Source organism: Lagopus leucura, unplaced genomic scaffold (assembly GCF_019238085.1).
Source record: "Lagopus leucura isolate 7727_CA_CO unplaced genomic scaffold, USGS_WTPT01 Super-Scaffold_100002, whole genome shotgun sequence".
Lineage (NCBI taxonomy): Eukaryota > Metazoa > Chordata > Aves > Galliformes > Phasianidae > Lagopus > Lagopus leucura.
Window position 1 is genome coordinate 38,298,554 of NW_024962263.1, and position 10,113 is coordinate 38,308,666.

Here is a 10,113-nt window from a genome sequence, read left to right on the forward strand (position 1 = left end):
CTCTTTCTATTGGAGTATAGGTTGAAAATGTTTACCTAGACAATTTTTGTCACTTTATAAAGAAGGTTTCGAATTTTGGCACTCAAAAAATGTTAAAACTTTCCAATGTTTAAAATACAAATTTATGTAATGATTATATGTAGAAGTTTGCTGTCTGCCTAATGTTTATTCAAAACCCTTTCTCACTGCGGCCAACAATGTTATTTCTAACTACCAAAGGGGAGAGCAGAGTGCTGGGGATTTAGTACAATTGACATTGTTAAAGGTAACAAGGAGAGCTTTCATTCAAAACATACTACATATCCCACAGATGCTGGTGTAGCTCCCAGTGCCAGTAGTGGTAAACGGTATACAAAAGGAGTGAATGCCGAGACACAGCCACACGCAGAGAAAAGGAACTTAAGAGGAATTCCCTGACAGTGGGGCACAGCTGATTTTACAAAGAGAACAGGTATGACATTTATTTTTCACTTGCATGTCTACCCTCTAAACTTCAGCACTTGTTTTTGACTCCCTTAGAGTATTTTACTTCAAAATAGAGGATTGGTCTTGACAGCAGCAGAACCCTTATTTCCTTCTGTGTAGGATGTGGTTGTATAGATAAAGTTGATTGAGAACGCATTACATGTAAAAGTATTCTGAACCTTTGAGAAAGTGATGTGCATATTCATAGGATAAGTTCAATAGCTGGAAATTGACTATATTTCACTGAGCCTTACTGTTATTTCATCATAGTAACTAGCACACACAGTTTTCCTCTTCTCACTTCTATTCCTTCATGTATTTTCTTCAGTTTCAAATACTCTAGGTCATCCTAAAACTAGAGTCTGTTGTTTGAAAGGTTGTGTGGGTTTTACAAACTAATGTGTCTCATATATTGAGCTGTATAAAGAACATTTGCAACTAATTGAAAACACACATACATTTCACAGATGAATGCCTCTATCATTATCTTTCAATTATGAGTCTTGGCTCCCTCTATTCTTTAATATCTAATTTTGAAGCCATTCTCTAATCCTGACTATGAGAAGTTTAGTAGTTGATGTAGGAACTGCAGGGCTTATTTTTTTTTCTTTCTCAGAATTATGTCAGATCATAGTTATGATGAAACACAAGTATTATAATCTACACTGACTACCATATGGCAAACATTAAATTAAAAAAATATCATAATTGTCTCTGAAGCACAAGAGTGTGAAAGAAGGAATCAAAAAAAAGTTGTGATATCTTGTACTAGGCTTTGATCACATACCAGGAAAACTGGACAAGGAAATCATTGACCTTTATCAACCCTATTCTCATGTTCTGAACCAAAGAGTTCTGAGTATTAAAGTGTGACTCACTGAGACTGACACAGGACTCAGTAAGGACATTTAGTAGTCACTTCAGCGCAGATTTGATTGATCCTTTTTGTCAGAATTGGCAGCCTTCAACCTTGAGGATACACAGATTCCAAATATACAAAAATTTCTTTTTAAAACATCCTTCCTTTCTGAAATATATTTCATTTTTGGAAAATAAGAAAGATCTACATTTCAAAATCAAATATTAATTAAAATGTTAGAGATTACAAGTCTTTGTGGCCATGGTTAATTTTTTTTTTTTTTTTTTAGAATTCATTTTTTTATAGACCAGGGATTTTTGTTTTTTTTAAATAGTTTAAAGCTAAGAATAGGAAAGTGAATACACTAATCAAGATTGTTTCTACAATTTATTCCTCAGCTTATATATAAATAAACAGAAAGAATTACAAGTTGTTTTATGCCTCCTCTGTTCATTATCAATACATTCAGTAAAAAACAGCAATAGTTAAGTCTAAACTGTTATAAACTGTCCAGAAAGTAAAAGAACCATACTAATAAACAAAACATAGTCTACGTATTAAACTAATTTATTATTTTAGAATTAAAGAACTTAGAATTATTCTATGGCTTGCTTCAGTCAACAAAGTAAATTTATCCAATTTATCATTGATATGTTTGATCAATTCAAGTAGTGATATAATGGCAAAGCATTGTACTCAATATCTCCTGTATTTTTTCTTTCAATCTTGAGTGCCTGGAAAAATTAGCATGATATTTTTATTCAATTACTACAAAAAATCTTAGGCCTCTCTGCAAAATATCATAGCAATTTTATCATGCTTGACATACTCCTTTTTTTCATTTTTCTAATGTTTGTTGAGAGTCATAAGAGTACTGGATATTTATCCATTCACTTCTTGTGCAGCAGTAATAAGGGTGACTAACCAAGAAAAAACTTCAGCATTCTGCTTTGGAGTCATTACATGGTAGAAAGCCTGGTCCAATTACCATTCCTATCCTGGCTTACTGCAGAAAGGCTTGTGGTATGAAATATAAAAGATGGAAGTAAAAAATCCTCTTAGTTCTTTTCCCCAGGAAAGGATCATGAAGGCAACAGGGAGGAGTAATCAGTATCTATGTCTACTCTTTCCTGTTGTTACAGTGGAATCACATTTTTATCCTTGAATCACAGAGCCTAAAGGTTTGAAGATTTTTATGTGTCTGGACTGCATTAAACGTTTTCCTCTCACAAACGTGGTGCAAAGTCCATTTCATCACAGTAATTTTTATGATGGCCTAAAAAAGGATTATGACAATGGGAATTCAGCAACAACAGTGAAACCTTTACTGCCTCGCAAAGCAAGAAGTGTTCCTATACAAACAGCTGCAGGGTGGGCAGGGCTGCTGCATATTTTCCTGTGTTATAATATTGCAAGTCTCACAGGTTGAGCAACTAATACAGTATAATTCATAGTCTAGCAACTCATTTTCCATAGCCTGAATGTAGTACTCTGATGGAAGCAGAGTTTCATTTTCCTTAATAAAAGCAGGTTTTTTCACACTACCTGCCTAACTGGTCTTAGTCTTCAAATTACTCCATTTACTTACTTATGAAGTGTATACTACCCACAAATATTTATTTTTTGCTCTTCTTCAGGGATCTAAAGACTCACATTCCCTATATCAATGTTTTAAGGTACAGGTTGGCTCATTTTTACCTCTGTAAATTTTATCTGTCTAGAAACTTTAGTATATTGCTGTACACAAAAATTGTACAATTGATCCCAAAAGGACATTTATGAACAACACATTTGATCACAGTGCACATAGTAGATATGATATAATTCCACTCCTCATACAGAGGCAAAATACGGCCATCAACAGACTTCAGCCTGATTTCCGCATATACAATCCTGAACCACTTGCCTATTTACCTAAAAATAAACTGATTAGAAACACCAAAAATAAAAGAAATCATTGCCTTTCTACACTGTCAGGTCTATGATCCACAAATAAGGAGGAATTCATGCCAAAAATTAGGATAGGAAATCTATTTCCTTTGTTTTCAGTGTACTTGAAAAATAGAGTCCATTATGGAAATCTGTGTATGGATTGATTTTCTTGTTTTGATTTGTTTTACTTCTTCTTAGTAATAAATTCATCTTTTCAAAATGTTCAAAAATATATATACACACAATTAATACGTCAGTATGGTTGTAAAGAAGACGGAATTATGTCAAATGTTTGCAATAATTTTAAATATTAAATGTATTTTTATATAGACACACTTAAAATTTTACACTAATTTATTTGAAAGATTTATTATAAATCATGTTTTGTACAGTCATGAATAATCAAGCCAGTTTAAACTCAAAGAAAACTTTCTCTTAAGATCAGATAGTCTTTCATTAAATTTAACTGTGACTTTTCTTCTGGAAAAGTGAAGTTTGGTATTTTCTCTATATAATTTTACCACACATACAAAAGTGCAGCTGTATATCCACATCTACATCAGAAATAGACAACATGGAATACAGATTTATTCTCAATGGCAGTTTTCGTTAGAGTGTTAATGATAACTCTCCCAGAGGCTGAGTGATATGAAAATTTACTCAGAAAACCTTTTTAGACCTTTGCTACAAGTCCACCAACACATTAACAATGCAGTATCATCTTTCATCCATTCTTCTACAGTTATAACCTTTCTTGTGTGCTGCAAAAGAGAAATGAATAAACTATTTATACAGCCAATAGACCTCATGTGGTATCTTCCCATATTAGAACATCATTGAGAAACATGATCATTGATCTTTCATAGAATAAAAACCAATCTTAGCTGATACCATTCGCTATATTTATCCCTGGTACCTTCTATATATAAATTTACCATAAAATCACACTTCTCTATTAGAAGTGCCTTTGTGTAAGTTTCCGTATTTGTCTTTCGTAGCCTGCACCTTAACCAAAACTTACCAATTCATTGTTAATTCACTTGGACTGTGTGGAGATAATGTGACAAATACGACAAAAGCAGAGAAAACCTAAATGATTTAGATAAAATAGAGCTAAGTACCTTTCCAAGGTTTGGCAGGATTGACAACATACTAAATTGCTTAAAAGGTCTCTTTTATTGGCTTGGAATACACATTGCTTAGTCAAAGAACAGAACATACTGCATGTTGTTGCTAATCCTATGAAATGCCACCTGTATACAGAACAGACTGCATTATGAAGGAAACCCACTTTGAATTGTGGCCTTCCAATATTTGAAGGGAGTGTATAAACAAGACGGGCAGCAGCTGGGTGAATAGTGATAGGACAAGGGCAAATGGTTTTAAACTAAGACAGGGGAGGCTTAGGTTGGATATTAGGAGGAAGTTTTTCATGCAGAGAGTAGTGAAGCACTGGAACAAGGTTGCCCAAGGAAGTTGTGGATGCCCCATTCCCAGAGGCATTCAAGGCCAGGCTGGATGTGGCTCTGGGCAGCCTGGTCTAGTGATTGGTGACCCTGCACACACAGGGGGGTTGAACTAGAAACTATGTTCCTTTTTAACCCAGGCCATTCTATGATTCTATGAAGAAATAATATTAATTTAAATTTGATGCCTTCATCTCCCTCTTAGATTCAGATGGTTGGGTGTAGTAAATAATATGATGTCTATAAGAATCTCACTTCTGACAGTGAAATCGTGTTTTGCAAGCCAGAGAGCTCTGCAACACCAGCTTGATCTATCTAAGCTACAGACCGTGCAGTCATGAATTTTATCAGTAAGAATTTGAAACATTTATTATGGACTCTGATATGTGCAGGCTTATTATCTTTGTCTCTCACCCCAAATCTATCACAGCAATGCCACAAATGTAATGTACTAAATACTTTTGATTTCCCTAAAGGATTCTCAAATTTGATTCATTTTGCAGATCACCAGACAGTTTCAAGCATTGTTTTTTTGGAAAGGCACCTCTGCATACTTGATATAAATCAGAAGACAATGTCCATCTTTTACATGGTAGTTTTGTGAAAGCCTATATGGTAACCAATGTATGAAATAGGACATGTATTTAATACTTATTACAACAACAAGCCCAGCCATAGGTATACAGGCCTTCTAAGCAGAAACAGGCAGTGGTTTCCCAGCAATCTGAATGCTGTTACCAAGCTATACAATTTAAAGTAAATTTGGACGTATCCATGTGACTCATATTACATCTATAAAAATACAAAGAGTTATTATGGCTGTTTCTACTAATGCTCTGTTAATGCTTATTCATTGCTTGTTTGGCTCAGGTTTTTTATTGGAGGTAAAATAAATAAAGAAAACAGACCAATTATGATCAGCTATTGAAAAAAGAATTATTAGCTTCATATAAAGTTTGCTCGAACTTTGAATAAAGGCCTAGCTTACCATAGAAGCTATGGATACAACAAATAAATGTACTTCCGCTTTAATTTAATCTCTTTTTATTTACCTCTTCTGTATTTTTTCTTTCTTAATTGCTTAGAATACAAAATACTGAAATATCAGTACAGAACATGAGTATGAAAGTGTGTACCTATATAATATAAAGAAAAATTTCTGTAATAAATATCCATACACTTCTTGTAGCACAATTTCAGTTACATAAGAGAGATTTTGTTTACTAAGATTGCTTTGACATTTGAGTTCAGTTATTGCCATGGTAAAAGACAAGCCGATTAGGTCATTTGCATCATCTAAATGGAATTCTGAGTAATGTCACCATTCAGTGGGTGATTGAGAACAGAAAAGTGATTGTATCCCATCAAACCAGAATTTATAATCAAGTAAATAATACTTGGAATGTATCATTAGTCTGTGCAGACAAAAAAGTCGGATTGGTTGATATTTAGATAAAAGATATGGACTTCAAATTTCACAAGGATGCTTAAGGGAAATAAAGAAAAAAAGGAGAAAAGCATCTCTCAAATTAATCCACGTTTACAGCCAAAGTTACTCTCAGTAGTCTGATTTGAGGTTATCTTTAAATACACTGTGATAAAGCCAAATTATATATACATATATGTACAAATATAGGCATCAATAATTTCACTTCATTTGCAGACATTACAGTTGTTTTTCACCTGACAGAGACAGCGCATTGTGTGGTTTTGACATATATTTGAAATTTATGAAAAAATAAAGCAACAGATTTTGTGAAAACTTGCAACTGCTTTTTCTGTATCTATTTGAATTGAATTCATGCTGTTACAGCTATGAATATTCCAAATTCTAAATATGTTCCCAAATCAATAACGCACCTCAATAGACCTCAACCACTGTTTCTATATGTTTTCTACTGTGAAAATGTTCAAAACATATCTGTATTTCGAGTAGTAGGACTCACTATTCAAAACAGCTTTAAAAAAAACAACAACCCAACAACAACAACAAAAAAACTTGTTCAGGTACAGAAATATTTAACTTTGTCTGCCTGAAGCTCTTGACATTCAATCAGATCCAAATGGCTCAAGGTAGTCCAAGCTGTAAAATACACTTTTATTTAAAATGTATACTGGCAGTAGAGATGTGTTGAATCTGTTGAATATTAAATCACCTTTTGTCAGCAGAATATGGCAGAGATTTAAAAAATGTGTGTTAACAAATTACCTTAATTCAGAACACCAGCTTGACCTGAATCTCTTGAGTTATGAAATTCAGTATGATCAGAAAAAGAAAGAAGAATGACAGGCTCAGTGAGATTCTTTTGGAATTGTAATATCCTCACTTACAGTATAACTCGCAAGAGTTATAAGAAGTAAGAGAATATCTTTTACTGAATGGAATATGAAGTAATCCTGAGAATAATACTCTATTTAACCCCCTCATCTATAAAGAACACGTATTCACACATCTTTGTATATCTTGCCTTAAGCCAGTATTGAAGATGAGAGTGAGTTCAGTCCTGCAAGGTGTTGAGCACCATGGTCACTGGCTGCAATCCAGCAAAGCACTCAACTGTGAGTTTAAGTATATGGGTCATGCCACTTATTTCAATGGGATACAGCTTAAAGATGAACTAACCTTAAATGCTTTGCTGAATCACAGCCACAGTTCTCAGTGCTGGGTGAATGCAGGTCCAACCTCAGAGGGCCATCTTCCTCTCTGTGTTTCCAGATAGAGCTCACAAACTACATACAAGGTCCTTTCAGGAAACAAAGTTCATGTAATTGCAAGATCAAGCAGGTTCAGAAGGCTGGGATGACTTGCAAGCCTTAGAATAACTGTGTTGAAGTGAACAAACAAACAAAAAAAAAGCAATCTGATAGAAATCCAAATAAAGAAAACTGACAAAAAAAAAAAAAAAAAAAAAAAAAAAAAGACAATGCTCTTTGACTTCCTCAGGTTCAGACATTTACTTATGCATGTAACATAAAGACTGTGTATGATCATTGATATAGATAAAGCAGAAGAAATCAAGTGAAAGAGTAGAGATGTAATCAGTGTACCCTATTTTTCTTTGCCAAATTTCTCTTGATTTTAGCTGTGGCCTATGTTACGTCCTCAACTGTAAAGAACAAGAAGTCTCTAAGTTTAACAGTGCATGTGTTCTCCTCAGACAACACATGCCAATTGAAATCAGATAATAGTCTATTTAATTATACATAAGTGGTATGCTGGGTCTGCTTCTTTCCAGTTGAAAACAGGAAAGAGAGCTTAGTAACAAAGTGAAAGCAAGGCATTATGTATTAAGATTATTATCTTCATAGTCTGATTCAGAAATTTTGAATCTCCCTTGGCTCCTACTAGTATAGAAAATACCCACTTAGAGTCTACTGAAAAAAAAAAAAAAGTGAAGGCCCCAGGTTTGCTGCCTTTCAAAAAGGGAAGGAAGTGAGAAGGCAGAAAACAAACTGTGTTTATAGTCACCTGTTTTCAGTGGCAGCAAGAAGTGTTTTGTGCCATTTTTTCTTTTTTTGTTCATTATTTTTAGGCTAGGTTGCTAACTCATTGAACAATAAAACTGGCAGTTTTCACATAATAGCTGTCCCAATGTACAAATGGTGAAAATGAGCTTTGAAACACTGTTTTTTCAGGGTGATGATATGACTTGAACAAGCAAGTACATAATAGTTGCTAATCATAGACATTTTAATTACCAAAATGAAAATCAAGCCATATAAATATTTCTGTAAAAAGAAAAAGAGAAAATGTCCCTTGAAATAGCATACAAAAACCCAGGACTGCCACTTGGCCACGTGTGGTTTTCTTGGAGGCTCGAGAGTCTTATTTAAAAATAATATGCAACACACACAATAGGGCACCATATTTCAAGAGAAATAATTAAAGACAGCATCACACTTTCTAGTTAACAGCTCTCATTGAAGCAATGGGCAGCTCTGGAAAAAGTCTGCCACAGTGCACCCTGCAGAAAGATCAAATCAAAGTGATAAAGAATTCTATCAGAGGTTAGTGAACATGAGACACTTTTGAAATATAAAGTGCCCGAGCAGCTCAGCATGTGTACTTTCCACTCCTCCCCACCCCCGAGGTTTACCTTATTCCCACATTTCAACTTACCTTTTCATCATATCCATCAGTCTCTTCCTTGTTGAGAAACACTTGTGTCCTAGAAATCTCTTGAACTCATTTATACTCATTTCCTTTATTCTCATTTCCTTGTATTTTGATCTACAGTTTTATTATCTTTTATATGAGCCATGCTCCAATTTCCTATTTACTCCTATATTGTTAATGGTGGAAAATGTTCTTCAGACTCAAAATCCGTGATCAACATGTATCAGTTTCTTTTATAAGCTGGAAAGCTAGAGTTTGATTCACCTCTTGAAATTTGAAGAATGGTCTGTAGTCACGCAGACACATTTTATGTTTTCATCAAATATTCATAACAATATCCAAAGCAGAAATGTTTTTTTTCAAGTATATTCTCATAAACCTATCTTTCTAGCTGCATAATCAAATGTAGTTTGCTTATGAACAGTAAACTGCCAAACATACCCTTGCCTCTGTACACAGATTTTAGCCTTCAACTTAGCAACTAAAGAAGTAATAGAAAAGAAGCTATGAGCTGTATTCAATATTAGAAACTCAATACTTATTTTTTGGTAAGGTCTTTGCAAAAATAAGACACATACTTAAATATCATAACATTTTTTTTTTAAAGTTAATTTTGTTTGAATGAAAATTCTACTTGGTTCCAACATATAGAAAGATTTGTACTTGCAGATTAAAAGAAGTTAATTTTTCCACATTTAATATCTCTTCCATAACACATGTAAAATGACTTCAGTGATTGTAACAGGTGATGTCATAGCAAAACCATTGCTAGAACTAGCATTGTTTGGGAATTTCATCACAGCCAGAGCGTTAAACACATTCACAGGGACAAGTTTATTCTGGAATTAGGCTTGAATCTTGATTAAGGCCTTTTGATGAAGTTATGTAGAGGTCATTGGCTATTGCAGTGCCCTGATGAAGCCCACAGCAGATCCCACAGTTAAGGACAATACCAAAATTAGTCCTTTACCTATCTTGACTCTTCACTCTGATATAAACCAAAGCTTTACACATTTAAGCCAACTCCTTTACAAAGTCGAAGAATAACCTGCAATAGCAGCACACAATAACTGAGTTCTTGATTTTTAATCTAGAACATGACATGGGACAGTTAAATCCAGATGAAGGCTCTCATTAATTCTAGTGAGGTATCTCTAGTCTGTGTAAAGATGAGATCAAAGCTAAAGCCTGAGTTTACGCTTCAGGCGGGAAAATTAAAAAAAAAAAAGGAAGAGGAAGAGGAAGAGGAAGAGGAAGAGGAAGAGGAAGAGGAA

The 10,113-nt window shown here is 34.1% G+C and overlaps 1 protein-coding gene across 1 annotated transcript in view; it reads left to right on the forward strand.

Moving 5' to 3' along the window:
- Window positions 1-378: 378 nt before the first annotated feature.
- Window positions 379-10,113, forward strand: part of CDH19 (cadherin 19) — a 97,264-nt gene continuing 87,529 nt past the window's right edge. The window contains exon 1 of the mRNA XM_042869399.1: window positions 379-451. The gene's annotated coding sequence lies outside the window, so the exon portion shown is untranslated. The remainder of the gene's footprint in view (window positions 452-10,113) is intronic.